This window comes from Heterocephalus glaber, unplaced genomic scaffold (genome assembly GCF_053883595.1).
Source record: "Heterocephalus glaber isolate CG9 unplaced genomic scaffold, H.glaber_assembly_v1.0 deba00001606, whole genome shotgun sequence".
Taxonomy (NCBI): Eukaryota; Metazoa; Chordata; class Mammalia; order Rodentia; family Bathyergidae; genus Heterocephalus; species Heterocephalus glaber.
The window spans coordinates 887,920-899,951 of NW_028258377.1; the positions used below are offsets into that span (position 1 = coordinate 887,920).

The following is a 12,032-nucleotide window of genomic DNA, read 5'->3' on the forward strand; positions in this document are numbered from 1 at the left end:
GCTGACCCGGCATGTTCCGTGGGACTCACAACCTCTGTAGGGCGTCTGCAGACCTGCCTGCCTGCAGCAGGCTGATTCCATATTTTAATATTTTCAACCCAAATTTCAGAGGAAAGGTTACTTTTATTCCCCAATAGGAAGATGCTTTTATTCAATAATCATGTTGGACAACAGTTTTAGTCAGAATCATTTCTCCTGTGGCTCCAGGTGATGAAGAAATAATTTACTTTCATTTATCCTGAAATGTGGTAACATTAAGTCTGTAGTCCCATACCTCCCTTCCTGAAAAAGGTTATCCCTTCTGATTGATTTTCTATTATACTGTTTCTCAGCTCTGGCTATATATTAAACACCTCCAGGAGCTGTTTAAAAAAAGAGCATTATTCAAGTCACAAATAGACAAGTTAAAATCAAATTTCTGGAGCTATGACCTAAGCAGTTATTCTTCTTAAAACTTTGCAAATAATTCTAATGCATGATGAAGGTTGCAAAGTATTAATCCAATGTTTCATCTGAAAGAAATTGGAATAATTCATAAAAAACAATGATAAATTTGGAAAGATTCTAGATTTAGCTCCCAATTTACCAAGGAGTCTTATGAAAATACACTTTACCAAAAACAATTTCTGAACTCCTGTTATGGCTTCAAAGTTTTTACTTTCCTCAGACTGGAAAATACATTTCAGAAAACCAGTTACAACTGAAAAGGAGCCCTGCCCTCAAATCTAAATCATGCATCACCCAAACAACACCTGGACTTGGAAGAATGTCCCATTTACTCCACTGTCACTAACTTAAGTCACAGTCAAGGTTTTCTGGGCCATGGGGCTCATACTCACCAACATATTTCTGTGCCAATCACTGTACAGAAATGATATAAAGGAACAAACAAATATATCTGACTAAATAGAAAAAACAATTTTCACATACTCACACACACATATAAGTTGAGTATATACATTTGCAAAAGTACTAGGCCAACAGAAAACCTTTCAGAATTATCCCAGAGACCATTGAACCCAAAGCTGGTGGCTAGAAATATGTGTGACTGTTAAGCTAAGTTGTTAACTTGATTGCATAGGAGTCGCCTAGGTAATTGGGAAAGCATGCTTCTAGGCTGGGTCAGGAGACCTGACCTCAGGTACCACACATGGTCCCTCACCCATCCTCTCAGGCTCCTCCCCTGCTCTCTGTGTATTAGCACTTCAAACTGAGCAGCTATGCTCTGCCAGACCCACCCACCATCTTCTCTGCCTGGAGCCAGTTGGCCATGGGCTGAAGTCATGAGCATTTAACTGTCTTCATCTGCCTTGTGAATGGTCTGTGTATATAGTCCCAGCTGATTCTCACTCCATCTCCCACTGACAATCTCCTTCCCTCAAATACACACAGCCCACACACCAAGGCAAACTACAGCTTGAAGAGAAGAGATAAAGTCGAATTATAGGAGGAGGCGAGAATTTATAATAAAGTTATACAGATAGTAGTGATGCAAAAAGAAAGCATGAGAAAATGTGTCCATGATTAAAAAAAAGCAGGCAAGAAATATCCCAAACTATATTTGAAAAGAACATGAATAGGTAATTTATATTTAAACATTTTATAGAAAACATGATTCTAGCTGTCAATGTCTGTATGATAAAGTGATAAAACAGTAGAAAGTGATGAAAGGAGAAATTGAAGAGTAAAGAAACAACTATGGTGTAAGATCTCTGTTATACTATTGAATAAATATATGCAGAGAAGAAAAGAATTCATAAATGAAAATTATTTACTGGCAAATAGGAAAAAGTATATCAGAATGAATATAAAGCATAAACACAGTCAAATACTGAGTAGGAAAGTTAGGCAAAGATGACAAACTGAAGGATAATCAAAGTACAAATCTCATTAGTGGGATTTATGCTCTGAGAGGCCAAGAAAAATTTTCCTGAAAAGTAAGGAAACAGTAAATATAAATATGAAATCATCTAACATGTTCTAGAGAAAAATCTGATACATCAAGGAAACATATCTTGATTGAGTAGTTGAAGTTCAAGAATAAAGTTTGCAAAGTGACTCACAATTATCAAAATATTTGGCTGTCTTCAGACAACTACAGTACAATAGTCTACAAAAGACATTACACCAATAGTCCTAAAATTCTGGAGGGATGAAAAACTTGCCCCAATACTATTATGACAACAAAGCTGACATTCACAATTTAGTCTACAACTCACATCCTAAAATTAAAACAAACCTAGGAAATATAGCAAGGTGAGATTTTCTTAAAGAAAATTATTAAATATAAACATCACAAAATTGAATCTTACTAAACAAGATATAGTAGAAACCCTTAATTGATTTAAAAGCTGGTGGAATGCCATTGAAATAGGGTAATAGGAAGTAAATGCCTAAAAATAAACATATGAAATATGCAATAAAATGAATTAAGAGAGGAGAAAAGATGTGATAGACAAAGTAATGGGCTGAAAAGATGTTCATGGTCTAATCCTAGGAATCTTTAAATGTGTTACAAGATAATAAATAAAATAAGAATTGTGTCTATATGATTAACAGTTTTGAGATCATGAGATTTTTCTCATTCATCCAGGCAGTTTCAATGTATGGAAATGGATTCACTTCAAAAGAGGACTCAAACTCCTCAAAGCAGAGGTGAGAGTCACACACTTTCCTGGCTGAAAGGGGTCCTGAGCCCAGAAATGTGGGCAACTGTGGAAGCCATGAGAAGTAAGGAAATGGAATTCCCTCCAGTGCTAGGAGGGAGCCAGCCTTTCTAACTTTTTAAATATCCCTCAGGGAGAATGACTGTGGATTCATAGATTCAAGAGCTACAGAGTAATAGATTTACATTGTTTTAAGCCAAGTTTATAGTATTTTTCTTAAAACAGAAATAGCAAAGTAAGGAAAAGTAGTTTAAATGAACTGTTTTTAAAACTTTTTAAAAAAAAGTTATTAGGCACATGAATAAATAAAAAATATGGTTTCAATGCATTTTGTAACATTAATATTAATGTGTTGTGACTAAATCAAAACAATTTAAATAGGGCCGGGATTTAGCTCAGTGGTTTCGCTGCCTGCTGCGCAAGCTCAAGGACCCGAGTTCCATCCCTGGTACCAAAAAAAAAAAAAAATTAAATAACAAAATAAAATTCACAGGTCAAGTGGTAGAAGAAATAAAAGTTATAAGAATGGAAAGGAGAAATAAATAAAAGTTCATTATTCATAGGTGATAGGGTTGCATATGTAAAAATGAAAGAATCTACATATAATTAGAATTAATAAATTAATTTAGAAACTCACTATATTTAAATTCAACATTCAAAATTGATTGCATTCCTAAATATAAGACATAAAGATGAGAGTAAAAAGTACTGTTTATATTACCAGCATAATTTATTAAACATTGTGATACTTTGTGAGGTGTATTCACCCTCAATTGGTTCTGAGAGCCACGAAGAGCAGCAAAAACAATGAGTGTCAAAGTGTTCTGGCTGGAAAGAGCAGCAAGCCAGGAGGTCATCATCATCAACAAGCTTTATCTTGCTCACTGAGTACCAAACAAATGAGTATCTGAATAAAAATGTCAGGCCAAACACGTAAAGCACCAAATTCAAAGTGTTTTGAAGCAGTCCAGTACCAGAGGTATGGAGAAATACAACTAAAGAATGAATCATCTTTAAGAACTAAAGAATACAACTAAAGAATCATCTTCAATATAAAGTATTATCTACTAATGCAAGAGAAATGAAAGAAAATATAAATAACTTATGGTATGTATATTATGTTTTGAATTAAAATATTGAATATTATAAACATGTTAATTTTCCCAAATTGACCTATATATTCAATAAGACAATGTCTCAAAAATCCCAGGAGTTCATTTTTAGGAAACTCTGAAACCATTTATATAGAAATGAATAAAATTAAGAATCGCCAACCAAAAGAAGAGTAAAAGCTGAGTACTTACGTGATCCTATATTGACACATTTTACAGAGATGTTGTAATTAAAACAATGTGATATTAGAAAAGAGACTTAAAAATTGACTAAAACAATAGAATAGAGAGACCAGGAAAAGATATACATACTAACAGTCAGTTGACATATGACAAAGATGTAGTAAGAAAATGGTTGTCTTCACCAATTAAATATTTAAAAGTTTAAAAATGAACAAAACATGTCCAGAAGGTAAGATGTGTGGATTTATTTATATTTTTCATTTGGAAGTAGTCTCTTTTAACCAAATGATAAAATACAAAAGTCAGAAGACAAAATGTAGTTAAATTTGACTATGAAAATTTTTTTTAATACCAAAGAGAACAATTGTTACTTTGCAGTGGAAAACCTTGACAGAGATCCTGCATGTCTATGAAATACCCAGAGACAGGGTCCCTGGGAGAAGAGATGAAGAATGAATCAGGGCTCTCTCCTGCTTATAGGTGAATAGCTTCTCCACAGAAAACCTCGGGGTCGAAAATGTCCAATGACATTGTAACAATTGCTAAGCATCAGGCTCTTGTTCACTAAGCTATAACTTTAAATATTGAATAATATTCAAGAGTCCCAGAAATATTAATATAATCATTTAAAATGTAAACATATTTGCCAAAAAATATTTTAGTAGATCAACTGTCTGCCATTTCCAATTTATTTAATAATTCATAGATTTTAAAGTGTGTTTTTCTAGTCATTTATTTGAGGCTTAGTGAAAAATCATTTCCAGAATTCTAGTTTCACCAAAATGACAGGGATTACAAGATTTCTAAAAGGATAAAAAATTTAAACAACCAATATATATTTAAACATATTTAAGACATTACTGCTTAACTTACCTGCCAACTTCTTAAAATCATTTTTTTCATAACTAGAATGAAACAATAGAAGTTACACAACAAAACCAGAAAAAAAGACTTCTTAAAAAGTAGTTCCATTGATAAGATTAACTTTGAAGTTATTGATATTATACATACAATATGAAAGAGACCAATTTGGTGTGACAGTATAAGGAGATTCTCAGTTACTTATCGTGGTCCCAACTTTACCCCTCATTGTATTATCCTAATAGGTTGATATTTTTCTTTCTTTCTTTCTTTTTTTTTTTGGTACCAGGGATCGAACTTGGGTCCTTGCTCTTACAAGGCAGGCAGCAGAACCACTGAGCTAAATCCCCTGCCCCGATATTTTTATTTCTATAGAACTATAACATGGCAATAGCCTTTTTTTTTTAAAAAAAGCTGTTGCCACACTAATTTTATGAAACATGGGGTACAGTGTGCCATTTCAATATGTATATACAATGTGCAATAATCAGGTCAAACATATTTGTTTAAATTGTTAACAAACCCTTCGCTTCCAGTTATTTTGAAATTTTCAATTAATTGTTGTCAACCACAGTTATCCCACTAGTCTACAAAACATTAGCATCATTCTTACCGTCTAACTGCATCCTGCCCATTAACCACTCTCTTTCCATCTCTTCCTTACCCATACATTTTCTAGGCTCTGCTAACCTCTATTCTATTTTCTACCTTTTTGAAATCAACTTTTCAGCTCCCTTATAATTAAGAACATGCAGTGTTTTCTTTCTGTGCCTTACTTATTTCACTTAATGTTCTCCAGTTCCATCTACACTGCTGTAAATGACAGAATTTCATTTTTATGGGTGAATATTATTCTTTTGTGTAAATAAACTGCATGTTTTTCTCTTTTCATCTGTCAATGTACAAGTCAGTTGATTCCATATTTTGGCTATTGAGAATAGCCTGGGAGTGCTGATTTCTCTCTGACAAATGACTTCACTTTGGATATATACTCAGCAGTGGAATTGTCAAATCATATTGTAACTCTATTTCTAGTTCTCTGAGGAGCTTCCATACTGTTTTCTATATGGTTTAACTTTCATGATTGAGTTGCACCCAAAAAAGTAACATTCTCTTCTCTGATAACCTTTTAAGGTTCTGTGTTCTGCAGTTTTAGTATTGCCTTTTTTTTTTTTTCTTCTTTTTCTGTTCTGGGGATCAAACTCGGGACCTTGTGCTTGCGAGGCAGCCTGTGGCATCGCTGAGCTAAATCCCTGGCCCTAGTCTCGCCTTCTATGATAACTCAAGTTTAAGAATTTTTTTATAAAAACAAAAATTTTACATATTAATTATGCATATTTGGATACATATAGCTTTAGGAGACTAGATTTATGTTCACATCTCAATATTACAAATGTTCATAAATGTATCTAATGTAACTCACAGAAAGTATCTTTGCACTGTATTAAAGTATTGTTTATTGCATACTCACTTATAGAGACTTTAGTTTTCAGTACCTCTTGCTTACTCTGTGAGCATGGCTTCCCACAATTATATCTGCCTCATTATACTACTACCTCTCACCTCTACCATTTTCTATTTATACTTATGCTCCCTGAGGGATGCGCCCTATTACTCTTTTTATTCTTCATGCATACTGGAGGAGTGTTCATATACTGCTGGTATAGAACTAGCATTTTTTTTTTGGTAGGAATTAGTAAAGTTGCACACAAATTCTAGGAACCAGACATCCCCTTAAAAATCAGTGTTTAGTTTTGCTAGTCCCTGCTACCTGATCTGTCTTCCCTCAGTGGGTGGCCCTCTCTGTCTGCTCACTGCTGTGTGCTAAGTAGCCTACTACAGGATGGAAATGACTGCTACAATCTGCAATTGACACAGAGCAGTCAGCAACTTTCTGAGGAAGTCATATCAACTTGGCACACAGATGCAGCGAACAAAGTAACAGGCGAAGTAAGGAGCTCTGTGCTTAAAAAGGGAAAGCTTAAATCCGCTGTGAACTTCTAAGGTGTTGGTTTAGCTTCAATAAAAAGGGCCACTACTAGTTTGACAGGGTTAAGGTGGGCGAAATCATTCCCTCTTTTTCAGTCTTAAAATTGACAATGACTCTTTCCTTTTTGCTCACTTAATAAATTTGAATGCATCGTCATTATGACTGGAAGTAAGGGAATTATTTCTAAATAAGATATTTTAAAATTTTGTAAGGATATCATACCCCATGTGGAAACTGTTCACTGTTAGTTTTATAGTAACCTCCTATTTAGTGGAAGAGCTAAGTTTAGTATAATAAATCAGAGAGAATATCAGCACGCAGCTATACAGAGGAACTCCCACAGATATATTAATGACATGTCCAACACCATAAACAAAACTGTCGAATAATTTTTTATTTTATTTATTGTAAATGGTAGCATTTTCTATACAGACAAACTTATTACCTTTTCTGCAGGTATTTATTTTTTTAATTACACTACATTAATATCCATTTTTTTGCCTTTTTCCCAAAAAGTCATGCTTTTAGGTTTTCTTTTAGGTATTTGCTGAATTGATCTCTGATGTTTTTCTTTTATTTTTTTCTTAAAAAACACATTGCTCAGCATAAATGTTTATTTATTTTTTATTTTTTGTTTTTTGGTACCAGGGATCGAACTCGGGACCTTGTACTTGTGAGGTAGGCGGCAGAACCACTGAGCTAAATCCCCGGATCAGCATAGATGTTGAGTTGGCATTCTGAGGATATTCAGGAGAGTATTATTATGGTATATATCAACAGGATGATATCTAGAAGAAAAGGATAAATGCTCCTAGACATATACAAACGAGCAAGACTGAATCACAAAGAAATAAAAATCTGAGCAAAATTTTAACTAATAAAGTGATTTAATTAGTAACAACAAAAAAAGTCAAATAGATAAAAGCCAATGTCAGAAGGTCTTACTGGAAAATTCTAGTAGACATGAAAATTAAAATTAACATGCATTATTTGCAGGTACTTCCACAAAATTGGTAAGGAAAGAGCACTTCCAACTAATTCTATAAAACATCAATATCTCCACAGTAAATCACATAAAGATATTATAAAAATACTATGAACCAATATCTTTGAGGAATATCAGTTCAGAAAGTCTCAATAAAATACTTTTAAGCCAAATTGAATAGTACATTAAAATGATAATATACCCTGACCAAAAAGGATTTACTCATGCAAATGCAGTCATCCCTTAGTATCTTCCAGGAATTAGTCACAGGCCTTGCATAGTTAAAATCCACAGATGTTCAAGTCTCCTATATTAAATGACAGTATTTTCCTATAACCCACAATCTTCCTTTAAACTTTAAATCATCTCAGAATTAGTTTTAATACCTAATGCAATGTAAATACCATGTAAATAATTGTTATCTGTCTATACATGTTCAGTACAGTAATAATCCTTAAACATATTATCAATCTGTGGTTGGTTGAATCTATGAATTTAGAATCCCTGGATATATATACAGGCCAACTACTATATAGTTCAACAAAAGAAAATCAATCAAAGCAGTACACTATATTAAGGGAATAAAGAAAAAAACTCATGATCATCAAAGACTTGTTAGGTGCGTCAATATACACTTTATCTGTCAAAAAATATAAAATCAGAAAAATAAATTTAAAAAGCAGTTTATTCTCCAAATATTTCCTATATGCTGACATAAGAATTTTCAAGAAAATAAAAGCCTAGCTGTGTGAGCATTCTTACTATATTTCATGCTTAACAACAATGTGGGAAAATAAAGACTAAATATTTTCTCTTACATTCTGCACAGGATTACAATTGTTAGGCTCAAAGACTTCCTTCACAAGTGAAAGGAATAGAGTATAAAGGAGGAAAAACTATAATAAATACATGTACACTCAGATACACACAAAAAAGAGTATAAAAGAAGGGGTAGTCCCCCTTATTCCCACGTCCTCGCTTCTGTCAGCATCTTACAATGGCCTTCCCTGAGAAGCCAGATGGAAACTGGTTCAACACCTGGGCAGGGACAGCACTGGACACAAAGGTCTCCCTTCAGGTCATCTGAGCAGGAGGGGAGAGCGGCCATGTGCCAGAATGAGGGTTCTTGTCCCATATGTGGGACACTTTGATTTGGAGGGTATAATCAGTGATACATTTAAAAATGTAAGGGCTAAAATTGTTTACACTTGAATTGTTTAAACTCTTTTTAGTCTCATATAGAAGAATATATATGATTTTACACATAAATTAATTTGTTTTCAGTGGTCGCAATGTATGACAAACATATGAATAAAGAATAGAAACATGACTCTCCTGGAGAGATGCACAATAATGTATCCTTCTATACATCTCACCCCAGGATCTTAGACCCATTGAGCAGAACTGTGGGTAAACAGCTCATACTAGTGAAAAATTATATTGCCTCTTTTTAAAAAAGAGAAAGTTAATGTATGTATAATTTTCTTTTCTCTAGAGTGAGCAGAAAAGATGAAATGAAAATGAAAAGATGAAATGAAAATTGTTTAAATAAAAGATAAAGCTGTCATGCCAAATTATATGTGTTATTTAAATTGGTACTTGTTATTTCCACTCAGTTGTGCTCATTATTATTGACATTTGGACTACTATAATCACTAAATTATGTATTATTAGTTACCCTAGTGAGAGGATGCTCATGTTATTCTATATTTCAATCTACACTACAGTGCTACTTATTGTGCATTACTTCATAATGGTTTCACTGATACCTACTTCAGTCCAGAGGGTCCTTGGGAGAGATTCATGTTCGACAAGCCCAGAGTTAGTACTGTTACTCTCAGAGAAATCATGGGTTTTTTTTAGATATATGTATTTCAAGACTTACACATTATTTTTCTGAACATGGATATACACCAATAGTCCATAAAGGACTATCTGTGTGTCTCTGAATCTATTAAAATAACATCTTTTGAAATCTGTTTTTTTTTTTTTTTTTAAGTGGGGGAGGTAGTAATGTAGCTCCATTATGGAGAGGAGGTGTGGCATGCCTAAGTGCCTAGGTTTGATGCTAAGTACCACAGAAAAGAGCACAGAATAATAAACCAGTTTAGTATGCTGTTTATAAATAATTGTGAGAATGCAAAACATTATTGTTATGTTTTGAGATGTATAGATTTTACTCTAGTACTTTCCACATCTATTTTTAAGACATTCAATCCTTGTTAAAAAATTTTATGTAAAAACAATAATGAAAAATTTTCATTCTATTGCTGAAACCCCAGCACTGTGCATACAATTAATTTAATCCTCAAGAACAACCTTATGAAGTTATTACCATCATTCACATTTGTAGATAAGGAAAGGGAGGAACGAATGGCTAGTACATTTTACAACATCATGTTGTACACAATACTTACAATTTTATGTCAATTTTAAAAATAAATTTACAAAAGGAAAATAAAATCTTTTTGAAGTAAAAATGAAAAATAAAGCTCTTTTGTGGCTACAGAAGTACTCTGAGGTTCATAAAAATTTCTAAATATAAAAAAGGAGAATAACAATTAAATATATCAAAACAAAATGATTGGAAGATAAAAGAAAATAAGACAGTTTTCTTAATGATTTAGTAGAATCTGTCACCTCTCCATTCATGGAAGTGTAAATAAGGGGTAATATATGTTGAAATAAAATAAATGTAACTTTTACATATATATTAATGTATTTAAACTACAATTTTTAGAAGCTTTTACTAAACAAAGTTCTCCACAGTTTTTTCAATGCAAAGGGTATATTGAAAATATTGTAAAATAAAATGAAAGAAAGAAAAGAGTTGTTAAAATGAATTACTTCATAGCGACCCTTCTAACTAGCTCAGGAAAACTGTGGGAAGGCTGGGTAGTCAGAGTGGATTTCAATGGTTCTGCAGTAATTATAGTTTGAAAGTTCAAGATGCTTTCCAGTTGCATAATAACAGTTACTGAGGAGATGATTTGTGAGAGACTTGAGCGTAGATTATGATGGTTCATGATTACAGACGCTCATGAACTACTATTAAGAAATTTCAATAATTTTCAGTAATATAGGTAGAAGTTTTGCACATGTGCCTAGCACAGTGCAATAGCAGGATCACGGTTGGTGCTGATACTGCACAAGTTCATGTAATGCAATATTTTAAATGGGTGGGCACTCAAGCTGAATTGGGTGTAACTATTCATTGTATAACATACTTTCATTTCCAGCCTTGACTTGCTGTGGAAATTAAGAGTGTAGACTCCACCTTGTGCAATTTTGTTGCAATTTACTAGGCCACAAATAGTCCTTCAGACAAGCAGATAAATGTCAAATGCATTCACCTCTCTTTTTGGTGACGCAAGTGTGGTGCTGGTAAAATGTTAAGAGCTAGCTTTCCAAGGAGTGAATGCTTGGAGGGCTGTGTAGTCTTTTTCATATTTTATGGCTGTAAATACTCCCATGATGGCTACTTGGAAACTACTAACTCTGAATGAGGAGCTGAGAAGAGGTGTGCGTAGTTTATATGATGCGCAGCTGTGTCCTGCACACTACTGTAAGAGCAGAAAACACAACATTTCTTTTTTTCTCTTTTAGAAACCTTATTGAAGCATATTTGTCATGTAATAAATGCACATATGTAATCTACAGTTTGACACATTTTGACATATTGATATTGTTATGAAACTAGCACCACAGTGAAGCCAATGAATGTATCCATCACCCCCAAAGGTTTTTGGTATTTACTCATTTTCTTTTCTACATTTCATTATAATTGAAATACCTCCAAATCATTATATGAAGAGTTACTTCTATAGCTTAAGAACATCCGAAGAACATTCTGCAAAAAATACTCATTCTTGGTCTTTATGTTTCAAAATTTATAACATATTTCAGTCTACTATTGACTTCTAAATAGTATGTCTACTACACAGATAGATCTTTATATTTTAAAAAGAAATAGTCTATCAGATTAATGCACAAAAGTTCTTATTTGGTTCTGAGACCTTTGGAATATAAAGTGAATCTTTTAACTCATCTTTCTTGCAAATGTAGGAAACCTAAATGCAACACTTTAAACATGTAGTTAAAGTGCTCACGTTTAATGCTATGCTCTTCAGCTATATAATTTATGCTGTAATCATACTCCAAACACTCATGGAAAATAAAAAGATTAACTCTAACCCTCATATGAACAGTTTCAGTCTTGAGTAAAGACACAGATA

The 12,032-nt window shown here is 33.2% G+C and overlaps 1 protein-coding gene across 16 annotated transcripts in view; it reads right to left on the bottom strand.

Annotated features, from left to right (window-relative positions):
* The window catches only part of Prr16 (proline rich 16), a 344,117-nt gene that overhangs the window by 90,039 nt on the left and 242,046 nt on the right, over positions 1 to 12,032 (bottom strand). For 14 of the 16 annotated variants that reach the window (XR_015444698.1, XR_015444697.1, XR_015444705.1 and 11 more), the window contains one exon: positions 54 to 12,032. This exon is cut by the window's right edge. The exons of the other annotated variants lie outside the window; for them this stretch is intronic. The gene's annotated coding sequence lies outside the window, so the exon portion shown is untranslated. The remainder of the gene's footprint in view (positions 1 to 53) is intronic. 16 annotated transcript variants of the gene reach the window in all.